This window comes from Notamacropus eugenii, chromosome 1 (genome assembly GCF_028372415.1).
Source record: "Notamacropus eugenii isolate mMacEug1 chromosome 1, mMacEug1.pri_v2, whole genome shotgun sequence".
Taxonomy (NCBI): Eukaryota; Metazoa; Chordata; class Mammalia; order Diprotodontia; family Macropodidae; genus Notamacropus; species Notamacropus eugenii.
Window position 1 is genome coordinate 267,272,250 of NC_092872.1, and position 12,179 is coordinate 267,284,428.

The following is a 12,179-nucleotide window of genomic DNA, read 5'->3' on the forward strand; positions in this document are numbered from 1 at the left end:
CTTTCTTTGGTGGAATTAAAGTGGCAGCTTGTCATTGGCTGGGTGAAATGTGTCAATACTCCTGATGGTCTATAAAAAGCAAGCTTGCTGGCTCTGAGAAAAAGTAGAAAGAAGCTCCAAGGAATATGAACCCTGGCAGTTTAGAGGAGAGCCATCTTTGGAAGAAGAACCAATCTAATGAGAAAGGATTGATCACTCATTGCCTTTGTAATCATACTTCTAGGAAAGAAGTTTCAAGTATGTTGGGGGAGTTCTCTTTTCTACCTCCTCCATCCCCATTGAATCTAGCAGGAGAGCTACTTGTCCAGTAGGAAACATTGAACCCAGAATGAAGCAGGCCCAAGAAGTCAGTCAAAACAGTTCTGAAAGGCATGTCTCCCGACAACAGAAAAGAGAGCCAGCTGTGGACTCAAGAGAGAATGTCTTTGCAACCCAGAGGTAAGCTGAGGAAGGAACAGGCCCACGAAGCCCAGCTGAGCAGCCATCAGCAGCAATGTGTCTGGGGAGAGCAGTGTGAGGACGTCATTGAATGTCACTGAAGAGAAAAGACATCAGAGACCAGCAATGTCAAACGCATGCATTTCTTTGGCCATATGTATTCTGTACTGATGTGTCTTTCAAACAGCTTACTCTACATGTGCATGCACTCTCTTCACTGACATGGTAGAAGAATGCACCCTCATTGCCACTATTACTCTTACTATGCTATCTCAAAAAATATCTGCTTAGAGACAATTGCTAACTATTAAAGGAAGGACATTGTTTTGTGAACTGTCATTATAGGAGTACAGGCTTATAAAGGACCTTGAGCCAGGGGTGTACTGCAACCAATTTAAGCTGACTCTCAAGAGACAATTGCTCAATTTTAAGCTTTCACACAAGCACTTACACCACTGAAACTGGCAAACACTACAAATCAAGACTTGACTTATTGTTGTGATGACTGTTTAAACTTAAGAAAGTGATGAAGAAAATGCCTATAATAATGTAGATGACACTGAAATTTGTGTTGTGTGTAATCCTCCCCCTCCAGAAAGTTAATTGTTAAATATTTACCAGCACACCACTGTCTTGAACCTATGATTGTAGTCACCCCCTAAAGACCTAACCTGAAATTTACGAATGTCAGATTGGAGAGGTAGTCCAGACAGGGTGCTACACTTAATTTTAGAGTGTTCTTGTGTCATGAGACCCTTGTAATCAGAGATTTAAGGATCCCAAACATCTTGGTTACTCACAAAGCCTTTTCTTTTCTTAGACAGAGTTAAGTGACTTGACCTGGTCACACAGCTAGTAAGTTTCTGAGGTCACATTTGAACTCAGATCCTCCTGACTCCAGGACCAGCACTCTATCCACTGAGCTACCTAGTTGCTCTCAAAAAGATTTTTGAAACTGAGAAATATCTCAGATTAATGGTAGGCAGGAAACAGTGTGCTCCAACTCATCATTCTCTCTCTCTCTCTCTCTCTCTCTAATGTGTGTATACATGTATATATAAATAAATGTATGTGTTTATATATCTATATGTAAACATATGTATATGTAAATTATTTCAAAATCAAAAGGTGTTTAAAGATTTTTTTACAATTTTTTTTGCAAATATGAACAAGTTCACATTCTCAACCCTTGTAAACTTTTCAGATTAAATATATTTAAATATTTAATTCCCACAAGGAAATAATTTTTATTATTTATATGATGGTAGGACAATGTGGGATTGATGGAAGTGAGAATTAGGTAAAGGCATAAGAACATAAGAATTTAAGAGTATAAACAAAAAGGTGTGATTACATATTTTTGTCATGTTATTGCCAGAAGAATTTTTCAAGAAGTCTTATCTACTCCTTTGTTAATGTAATCTACTTAAGAGTTCTCCTTAATTATTTCAAGAATTCATTTTTTTAAGTGCTTACTTATCAAGGATATATTTGTAATGGCCATTTTATTGATATAAGAGAAATAGTTCATTTGAATAAGTGAAGAAGTAAGTTGATGAGGACAATTTCTGGGAAACTTAGGCTTTGCAATATCAGATCAAAACAAGAGTTCCATCCAGTCAAAAAAGGTTAGCCAGATCAGTGGAAAGGGAAATCTTTTTTGTACCACATAGACCAGATAACTGCTAACTGACTAGAGTCAGGGGTAGGGAACCTGCAGCCTAGAGGTCACATGTGGCCTTCTAGGTTTTCAAGTGCAGCCCTTCGATTGAGTTTAGAGGGACTGCACTTGAGGACCTAGAGGGCCGCATGTGGCCTTGAAACCACGGTTCCCTTCCCCTGGTAGATTTTTCACTTCACCATTTTTATGTATTGCTGCTTTGAGACAGTAGCAGTGGTATAAACCAGTCTGGTGAAAACTCTTCCGAGAAAGTTAGAAGATGGGCCTGACCTCATATGCAAAGAGACGAAAACACATATGCATGATCACGTGACAAAAAATGTAGACAATCATCTCTGACTCATTGTTATACTAAGAATTTCTTTGTGTCTGCATATCTGAAACTTCTGGCTGACTCCACATCACGTGTCCTTACCTACTGCTGAAACCCTCACGAATTTATGGTACTGACTAATACTTCTAATCTAGACCCTTCTTCTAGTTCTTCTGCTTGGCACATTATATAATTAGTAACCAATCCCTGATTCTGGCCCCTTTATGAGCAAGAAAGCTTCAAAAAAGAGCCTTGATTTGTTCCATAACTTAGTGAAACTTCAGTGTTTACCTCTAGGAACCTCTGGGCACAGGCTCTGGGAATCCCCAAACACTCTTGGGAGAGGCTGGGGATGAATAATATTCATTCAATAAATAAGTAACTCTTAAGTACTCATTATATGTGAAACAATATATAAAGCTCTGGGGCTACAAAGCTCTGTACCACATGAACTGGACAAGTATAGAAATACTATAATACCAACAAAAACTAAGTTAAGGTGAGCCAGACCACCCCTAAGAACCAATAAATTCCTCCTAACTTACAGTACTTATAGTATAACTAGGTGGCATAGTGGTGAGAGTGCTGGGCCTAGAGGTAGGATGACTCTTCCTGAGTTCAAATCTGGCCTCAGATACTTATTATCTGTGTGACTCTGAGTAAGTCAATTAACTTTTATTTGCCTCTTTTTCCTCTTTGATCTGTTCTTTCTCTCTTTTACTAATGTAAATGTTTAGAGATATAAATTTTCCTCAAGTACTGTTTTAACTGCATTTCACAAGTTTTAGGATGTCATTCTCTTTAATGAAATTGTTGATTCTCTAGAATTTGTTCTTTGACCCATTCATTCTTTAAGATTCAATTATTTAACTTCCAATTAATTTTTTATCTGTGTTTCCAAAGCCCTTTATGGAATGTAATTTTTACTGTGCTATGGTTTTTTTAAATGATGATTTTTAATATTACTGCTTTTATGCATTTGTTTGTGAAGTTTTTAATGCCTTAATAGATGATCAGTTTTTGTGAAAGTACCATGTACAGCTGAGAAAAAAATATACTACTTTCTATTATGACTCACTTTTCTCTAGGGGTCTATCATATCTAACTTTTCTAAAATTCTATTTATCTCCTTAACATCATTTACTTTATAGTTAGATTTATCTAGCTCTGAGAAGGACAAGTTGAGGTTCTCTATTAATATAGCTTTACTATCTATTTCTATCAGTAACTCATTTAACTTTTAAGAATTTGGATGCTATGCCATTTGTTGCATATGTATTTACTATTGATATTACTTCTTTGCCTAGGGTAATTTTAGTAAGATGTAGTTTCCCTGCTTATCATTTTTAATTTATTCTGTTTTTACTTTAGGCAACTAGGTGGATCAGTGGATAGAGAACTAGGCCTGGGGTCAGGAAAACCTATATTTAAATCTGACCTCAGACACTAGCTGTGTGACCCTGAGCAAGTTGATAACCTCTGTTTGCCTTAATCCTTTGGAGAGGGAAATAACAAATCACTCCAGTATTTTGCCAAGAAAACCCTATGGGTAATATGATGATAGGGTCACAAAGAGCCAGATGCACCTGAACAACAACAATTTTTACTTTTGTTTTGTCTGAGAATATGATTGTTGCCACTATTTTTTCTTTTTACTTTTACTGAGGTATAATCGATTCTGTTCCAGCCCTTTATTTTAATTCTATATGTATCTCTCTGTTTCAAGTGTGTTTCTTGTAAACAATATATTCTGATTTCTAATGTGTTCTGCTATCTACTTCCATTTTGTGTTTTATTTCACCCCATCCACATTCACAGTTATGATTACTGACTGGGCATCTTCAACCTACTTTTTTCTGTTTATCTTTTTCTCTTTCTCTTTTTTTACTGTCTCTCCTCAAAACTCTGTTTTGCTTCTGACCACTACCTCTTTTAATCTACCATCCCTTCTATCATTCTCCCTTTCTCTTGTCCCTTTCCCATACTATTTCCTTGCTGGATAAGATAGATTTCCATACACAATTGAGTGAGTGTGTGCATGCGTGTGTGTGTGTGTGTGTGCATTCTTCCCTCTTTGAATCAATTCAGAAGAAAGTGAGATTCAAACATTGCCTGTATCCCCTATTTTCCACTCCACTATAAAAGCTGCTTCCTTGCATGCCTCTTTTATATGAGATAATTTTTCCCATTCTTCTCTCTTTTCATTTCTACCAGGGTATCCCTCTTTCTCACCCATCTATTTTCTTTAAGATCATCCCTACATAATTGACCCATTCCCATGCCTTCTATGTATATAGTCCTTTTAACTTCTCTAATAATGATAAAGTTTTTAGGCATTACATGTATCATCTCCCCATACAGTAATATAAGCAATTTGATGTTATTAAGTCTCTTATGATTTTTTCTTCCTGTTTAACTTTTTATGCTTCCTTTGATTCCTGTATCTGAAAGTCAGATTTCCCATTCAGCTCTGTTCTTTTCATCAGGAGTGCTTGAAATTCCTCTATTGCATTAAATATCCTTTTTTCCCCCTAAAGCATTATACTCAGTTTTTCGGGGTAGGTGATTCTTGGTTGTACTCCCAGTTCCTTTGCCTTCCAGAATATCATATTCCAAGGCCACCACTTCTTTAATATGAAAGTTACTAAATCTTTTGTGCTTTATCTGATTGTGGCTTCCTGATGTTTGAATGCATTCTTTTCAGGTTGCTTACAATATTTTCTCTTTGGCCTGAGAGCTCTGAGATTTGACTAGAATATTACTGGGAGTTTTCTTTTTAAGCTCTCTTTCAGGAGGCAATTAGTGATTCAGGCAATATTTTACCCTCTGGTCCTAGGACATCAGGACAGTTTTCACTTATAATTTTTTGAAATGTGATCTCTAAATTCTTTGTTTGATCATAGCTTTCAAGTAGTCCATTAATTTTTAAATTATCTCTCCTTGATCTGTTTTCCAGATCAGTTGTTTTTCCAGCAAAATAGTTCACATTTTCTTCTATTTTTCCCATTTTTTTTTACTTTGTTTTGTTTCTTGATGTCTCATGGAGTCATTAGCTTCCATTTGTCCTATTACAATTTTTAAGGAATTATTTTCTTCAGTGAGCTTCTTCCATCAGGCAAATTTTGCTTTTTAAGGAATTATTTTTGTCACTGAAACTTTGTAGCTCTTTTACAATTTTGCCAAAAATGCTGTTTGCCTCAGTTTTCTCATCTGTAAAATATTCTGAAAAAGAAAATGACAAATCACTCCAGTATCCTCACTAAGAAAACCTAAATGAGACCATGAAGAATTGGACACAACTGAAATGACTGAACAAAAGTTGGACTCTGTTCCTGGAGGAGAGAGGATCTGTCCCAGGCTTCAGGCTTTTTTTCACTGCTGTTTTCAGAGTTAATTCTCAGGGTTTGGAAATTTTCAGTACTTCCAAGGTCATGTGATCTGGGAAAAGGTATAGTCACTGCTCTCCTGGTCTTCACTCAGATCCTTATCTAGGAAGGACCCTGCTCCTTTGGAACCACAAGAGATACCACTCTTTGGGGCCCCTAGGACTCTTAATAACTGTTGGTTGAATTTTTATTTGATTGAGCTCTATATCCAACATTCTTTGTACTACTCATGACATTTTTCAAAGTGTCATTTTGGGGGAAATTCTATGCATATGAAAGAAAGTGGTAATATTCCACCGGGTTTTTTGATGCACGAGTTGCCATATAGGCTATTATAAACCTACTTGGGAAATTTCCTCTAGATTATGCCTTGGAGAAAGAAAGGGTTACCCTTCCTTCCAATGCCCTCAGAAATGGGTATTCCTTTCTGAAGAATGGAAAATAAGACTCTTCCATATAAACAGATGAGATGATCTTTGGATTAGAAGGCTGTGATTCATTTCTGAATTGTAACTAACTTTGAAAACAAATCCCAGGGTCTCTACACACACACACACACACACACACACACACACACACACACACACACACACACACTGAAACAAATGTCTCTAGGCAAGCAGAACTTACTGATATTTTGTGCAAGATAAAACAACCTCATAATAAAAATACCAATAGCACCTAAATAAATTGACTTATTTAGAACTGTACTAATCAAATTACTAAAGAATTACTTTATAGAGCTGAAAAAAAATCACCTGGAGAACAAAAGGTCAGGAATTTCAAGAGAAACAATGAAAAAAGGGAGAAGGAAGGTGGTCTAGTAGTACCAGATCTCAAAACTAGACTATAAACTATATGTAAAATAATAACCAAAATTATTTGGCTCTATTCAAGAAATAGAGAGGTGGAACAGATTAGGTATTCTATGCAGAAGCAAAGGAGCGCAGTAATCTAGCTTTTGAAAAATCCAAAGATCCCAGCTATTCAAGTAAGAATTCACTACTTAACAAAAACTGCTGAGAAAACTGGAAAATAGTCTGACAAACTAGGTATAGATCAACATTTCATACCAAATACCAAAGTAAGCTACAAATGAGCATATGATAGCTACATAAATCTTAAAGTCATAAATAAATTAATGGATCAAGAAAGAAAATACTTTTCAGATACATGAACAGGGGAAGAACCTATAACAACACACACACACGCACACACACACACACATAAAAAGGATTACAGATGATAAAAATATACAATTTTTTATATAAAATTTTATATAAAACTCAATGCAGTTAAAATTACAAGAGAAGCAAGTAACTGGGTAAAAGTCTTTATGGCAAATTTCTCTGATAAAGTTCTCATTTCCAAGACATATAAACAACTGATTCAAATTTGTAAGAATTAAAACTATTCCCCAGGTGATCCTGAATGGCCAGTTTTCAGAGGAAGCAATCCATACTACCACTATCCATATGAAAAATTCTCCAAATCACTAATAATCAGAAAAAATTCAAATGTAAGCAATGCTAATATTCTCTCTCCCTCCTGGTTAACGTTGGAGAGGCTGTGCTAAAGATAAGCACATTGATGCATTTTGGTAGAACTGTGAACAATCCAGCCACTCTGTAAAAGCAATTTGGAACTATATCCCTGTGCATGCCCTTTGACCCAGTGACACCATGTCTAGGTCTTTTTCCCAAAGAGATCAAGGAAAGATGAAACAGATCCACATTCATAGCCATTCTTTTTAAAGTGGTAAAGAATTAGAAACTAAAAGTAGGGGTATATCAATTATGGAATGGTTGAACAAATTATGTCCTGTGAATGTAATAGAATATTATATATTGGCATAAGAAATAATGAGATGGTTTCAGAAAAACTGATATGCAATGAATGAGGAGAACGAGGAGAACAAGTTACACAATAAGACAAATAACCTTAAAAGGCTCAAGGACTCTGATCAACTCAATGACCAACCACAATTGATGCCTGGCACATTCCATAAATGCTTGTTGATGGACTGATTGGCTGACTGACCTGGATCCATGTGCTAAAGTTGATTCTTTTCTGCTCAAAATCAATCTTCTATAACTAGGCAGGCTTTGCTTTCTGTTAGTTTGACATGTCACATTCTGGAGAAAGACCATTACTCTTCTAAATGAGTTTTCTGATCACTTAAGTAAACAAGGCATTCTATTCCTCTTGTTATTTGTCATAATGAATATTTGCAAATTGATATGTCACATAGCTAATATTTATCCCATTTTTAAAATAATTTCTCCATCAATTTCTGTCCATGAAATTAACACATGCAAAGAGGCAGACTATCTCTGTACTCTCTATTATTTACACTCTAACTTCTTCAATAAAAACAGAAGCACACCCTTTGTTGGAGATAATTTCTTGACTACATCAAGAGCACAGACCACTAAGAATGTTAAATCTTAAAGGGGACAGTTTTCCATAATTGTTCATTGCATCTTCTTCAGATGCCATAGCTAGCAGGCTTCAGGATTTTTCCTGATTATGTTCCTGTTTGGCTTTCATGGGTGAACCCAAGCCTCTTTCTGAAAAGAAGGTCCATCTTTTTGATACTGTCTTCATCTGGTGATCTTATATGACTGCATATCATGGGACACTGTTGTCCAAAGTGGAAAATGCCTCAGAACACAATGGAGGGGTGCACATTAGGTATGAACAAATTGCAACATATCACAAATGAGGAAAAAGGCCAAAAAGGAATAAAGGATGTCATCAGTGAAATGTGTGGGTGGGGAAAAAAAGATGGACTAGTTATAGAGGAAGAAAAGGGGAAACCATCAAATAGGCTTATATTGTTACGTTATGACTTCTTTCTTCACTTGGGTCTATGATCACTTAGTGCAGGGGTGGGGAACCTGAGGCCGTATGTGGTCTTCTAGATCCTTGGGTGTAGCCTTTTGACTGAGTCCAAGTTTTACAGAATAAATCCTTCTATTAAGGGTATTTGTTCTATGAAGTTTGGATTCAGTCAAAGGGCTACACTTGCAAATCAAACCCATCCAAACCTTCTCATGATTTATGAATTTTGTCCACGTCCTCCCAGATCATTTTACCTTCTATTCATCTAATTACCAAAGTTGAATACACAGACAGACATTCTTCATTCATGTAATTTGGACTCCATGGGTCTAACGTGTCAGTCTTGGAGTCAGGAAAACCTAGATATAGGGGGAATTCATTTTGTGTATGGATTGGACCAGTGATCCATTCTGGTGAGATCCCTTCCTACTCTCAAATTCTATGACTGTGAAATCCAACCTCTGACCCTTGCTAATGACATGACCTTGAGTAAGTTACTTTAGTCTTAGAGAGCAAAGACTCAATTTTCTCATCTATAAAATGGGTTCTGTAATACTTACAGTACCTACTTTATAGCATTGTTAGTAAGAGATCAGATCAAACAAAACAATGTGCACAAAATGCTTTGCTAATCTTAAAGTACTGTAGAAAAATTAGTTTACTGTTGTGTTGTTCTTGCTCTTATCATGGTAGCATGGTCTGTTCCCCAAAAGAAAACCTAAACTATGTCATAAGATTAAAATTAAATTATGCCCAGACAATCAAGGCTTTATATAGAAAATTTGGGTGCTTTGGATAAATTCATTTGGGTTGGAGATCTGGGTTATGGAGGTACCTGCTAACTCCAAGTAACCCAGAGTGCCAAGGCAGAGAAAGAAATTCACCACCCAGTAGTTTCCTATTTTAACTACCTATTCTTGTAAATAGGTGCTCATCTCTGTTGTTTCTAACTGCCAGTGGTCTCATATGGTCAAATTCCATTAAATTTTCATGTTTTTTGGACAAAGCCTCAGTTGACCCACCCTCATTACAGTTCTGTTGCTTTGGGTGAAAAAATAAAGATATTCAGAGAGTTAAAAAGAATGTTTAATTTACGTGTGGTTGAAAGTAGAAATTTGTTGCTGGAAATTTAATGAAAGAAATAGCCCTGTGTTTACTGAAAGAATTTTATTCATTAGGGAGAAACAAGTCTATGAACTGCCTTTTAAGGAATGACCTGCTAAAAGATTTGCAGAGCATGAGGGACAAAATAAATCATTTTCTTTGTGCATAACAGAATGGATAGCCACTGTCCTCCAGCAGCTGGGCTACATTAGCAGGAGGAGGATAAAGGCTGGGCTCTGTCCCAGAATTCCTGATTTTATGATGAATAGCAAACTTCTATGAGGGCATCAATAGTTCAGTGAAATAGTAAAAAACATAATTCAACCGGAGAACAAAAGTGAGGGTTGGTCCCAGTTGCAGTTTTATCCTCTTTCTAAAATCACTCAGGGCTTTTATTCAGCCCTTGCCATATTTTCAATTATGTGCTTAACCTAATCAAACTTGATTTAATGCAGTTAATTAGGGCTTTACATTTTAGGACAATCAAAATATTTAGATCTATCTCCTCAAAAAGATGCTAGCGTCAAGCACTGTCCATCTGTCAGTGAATTGAATTCTTTGTAGTTTAATTGATATCAGTTGTTAATTACTCAACTGGTTCCTGAAAGAAATCCGTGCACCCTGAAATTTTGTTCTGAACTGTCTATACTGTCATGTTCAGCTTTCTTAGATAACCAGTTAAATGAATGAATGAACGGATGGATGAAGAAGCATTTATTTATTTTTAAAATAATGTTTTATTACTATCTTTTGTTTTTCATAGCACCTACATTTTCTAATACATTCCTTCTGCATTCCTTCCCCAAAAGCCAACTCTTATAATGAACCAAAAAAGGAAAAAAAATATTTCAGAAAAAAACAATACCTACCACATGTCCGATTTTAAATACCAAGCTCCCCACCCATGGTCCTCCGCCTCCTAGGAGAAGGGTGGAAGGAGAGGGTGATTTCATATCTCTTCTCTGGGGCCAAGCCTGGTTATTAGAACTTTAGTTTTAATTGCATCATGTTATTGCTGTTTTTTCTGTTTGTATTGTGATGGTCTTTCTTCCTGGGATGGGACTTGGGGTCATGGCAAGAGCTGAAGTCATCAGAGCACAAGCTCCTTGAGGACAGGGATATTATCTCTTGGGTTTTGTTTGGTTTGTTTGTGGGGTTTTTGGTGGTGGTGGTATGTGTGTGTGCGTGTGTGTGTGTGTGTGTGTGTGTCTGTGTCTGTGTCTGTGTATCTGTGTGTGTCTGTGTCTGTGTGTCTGTGTGTGTCTCTGTGTGTGTCTCTGTCTGTGTGTGTATCTGTGTCTGTGTGTGTCTATGTGTGTGTGTTTCTGAGTGTATGTGTATGTCTGTGCCTGTGTGTCTGTGTGTCTGTGTGTGTCATAGTATTCCAATAGCCTAGCACTGTGCCTAGAACTTGATAAGTACTTAGTAAATATTTATTGAAGAACAGCTAGGTGGCCCAGTGGATATGGAATACCAAGCCTAGAGTCAGGAAGACTCATCTTCCTGAGTTCAAACTTGGCCTTAGGCACTTCTTAACTGTGTGACCCTGGGCAATTCACTTAAGCCTGTTTGCCAAATGATTTTGACCCAAAATGGATGAACTTGGTCAGCTAATTGGCAGACCTCCATTTCATACTTCATAGACAGTTCATACTTGCTGAATTGAATTGAATTGAATAATGGACAGTTAATTCTGGGAGATTTGTTTGATGGAATCAAGGTGATGTTCCTAAATGTTTAACAACTGACTCTCTGAAGAAAAATATTCCCTTGATATATTTTGAAGTTTAACCTTCATTACTTATTAATAATCTTCATTATTAATACTTTTATCATTCTCTTAAAACTAAACAATCATTGAAATAATAAATCAGGTCCTGATTTGGAGGAACTGCTGATTTTCTAAGGTGTATTAATGCTTACACTGAAAATTTTACAATGAGATCTCCCTGAGAGGACTAAGAGCTGACTCCAACACATGCCTAGGGGAATTGAGATGCAATTTCTCTTCTATTAATTTATTTTCTAACCCTAAGTAAGCCATGTTGATCTCAATTTCTTCATCTGTAAAATGGACATAATCATAGTGAAGTTGCTGTTCAGTTGTTTCAGTCATGAAGAACCCTCCATGACCCCATCTGGAATTTTCTTGGCAGACATACTGAAGCAGTTTCCCATTTCCTTTAACATTTAGCAGATAAAGAAACTGAGGTAAACAGGGGTTAGGTGACTTGCCCAGGGTTAAACAACCAGTGAGTGTCTGAGGCTGGATTTGAACTCAGATCTCCCTGACTTGGCACGCTATCCACTGTAAATTTCACTGGATACAAAACCTCTTTGATCATGGTATGGTGCAAAGATCAGAGCCCTCAGTTTAAACCCTGACTCTGCTATGTGTGCCAACTTTTATGGG

The 12,179-nt window shown here is 36.6% G+C and overlaps 1 protein-coding gene across 3 annotated transcripts in view; it reads right to left on the reverse strand.

The window, feature by feature from the left end:
• Nucleotides 1-12,179, reverse strand: part of ZNF365 (zinc finger protein 365) — a 105,975-nt gene that overhangs the window by 75,843 nt on the left and 17,953 nt on the right. The gene's annotated exons all lie outside the window — the stretch shown is intronic.